Source organism: Sinocyclocheilus rhinocerous, unplaced genomic scaffold (assembly GCF_001515625.1).
Source record: "Sinocyclocheilus rhinocerous isolate Xijiao unplaced genomic scaffold, SAMN03320098_v1.1 scaffold2660, whole genome shotgun sequence".
Taxonomy (NCBI): domain Eukaryota; kingdom Metazoa; phylum Chordata; class Actinopteri; order Cypriniformes; family Cyprinidae; genus Sinocyclocheilus; species Sinocyclocheilus rhinocerous.
In genome coordinates, this window is record NW_015630549.1 from 52,500 (window position 1) to 54,137 (window position 1,638).

Consider the following 1,638-nt stretch of genomic DNA (forward strand, 5'->3'; position numbering starts at 1 on the left):
ACGCTAGCTTTCCCAAGGCGGACAAACTTAAAGTTGTTACAATCATCCGGGTTTAAATCGCGCTCAAATTGATTTGATTTTGACACAATATTTACACTGAAGCTCACAGGCTGCTATGGTAAGGGGCATGACATTTCCCGACCAGGCGCCGAGTGCTGCCAATCACAACACACACTGGCCCAGCTAACCAATCACAACACATTTCGTATTTCAGAAGGCGGACTTTCATTTGATACAGGAACTGTAATTATAATTGTAATTCGAGCCGTTCATGCCAGACTGGGGAGAGAGGTGTTGTAATAATGTAAAATATGTGAAAAATAATGTGTATGATGTGTAAAATGTGTAAAAACTTCCTATTATGCTTTTTCACTTTTTCAACTTTAGTAAGTCTGTGATGTTGCTGTTCGAGCATAAAAAAGATCTGCAAAGTTACAAAGTTCAAAGTCCAATTCAAAACACATAAATTACACATAAATTAATTTTATTACATTTGGATTTGGATACATGTTTAGATATTATCAATGGCTACTTTTTGTCTTTATCTGTTTTTTGTTCAATTGTTTTGTTGTTGTTGTTGCTTGAAACATTGATTTTAAGTGTCAGTTATTGCATTATTATTTTCAGCCAAACCTATAAAACCCTTTGTTACCCCAAACTACATATAAAAGCCTGATCAGTGGCATAAAAGTAATCAATGCAGCTACTTAATCCTTTGCTCCTTTCTGAAACGCGTCGATCACAGCGTCTTCACGACATGGCTCCGGCGGCGGCAACAACAATACCACAGCGAGAATAAAAGTTACACCTTCTTTCTTTGCGCGAACATTTGGGCGGCTTTATGCAAATCTTCCCACATAGTGAGGTAGATATGTGGGGGTGTGTTAGAACGAGCCATTTTAGGTAGGTGTGGCTGACTCTTAACTTTTATAAAGAATATCTCTTTGGATTTGAGACTTTAGTCTTTGCAACTTTACAGATCTTCTTTATGCACCAAGAGCTTGTAACACTCTAAAGAGAAAGGAAAAATTGAAATCGCATCATATGACCCCTTTAAATAACGTGACGCTCTGCCCTCTATGTGTATGATGCTGCTCCCATTAAGTGCTGTTAGAAGTGAATGAATTTATTCAGGATTTCGACACCTCCGTAAGGATACATTAAACTCGACAACGCGGTTTAATAAAGGATGTATTGATCTCATGAATTAGCGAATTTTACTATACCAATATTTTTTAATTGGCTGGTAAAATGTATATGGGAATATGACACGCTGATCCTTTAACAATGCATTGGCGCAAAAACGCACACCTTTTGGACAAATTTCGCAACATGATTTATCAACTGCCACAAATACTGCCTAAACAAAATACAGATTTTGTGCACTTTATTTACTGTACCAATATTTTAAATTGGCCTTTGAACTTAGCTTTATTGCATGGCAAAAAAAACTAAACGTTACCTTGCCAAAGCACTGACAGAGCCCATTGATCTAATGATGTTGTTGAGCGCTCCAAATGCAAACTTTGCATGCAACAATCAGGCAGCAATTGACAGCACTCTGATCTAGTGGCATACAGGCATCGTCAGATTGACAGTACTCTAGCCCAATAATGTTGGGGGATCCAGTGGGGGCGG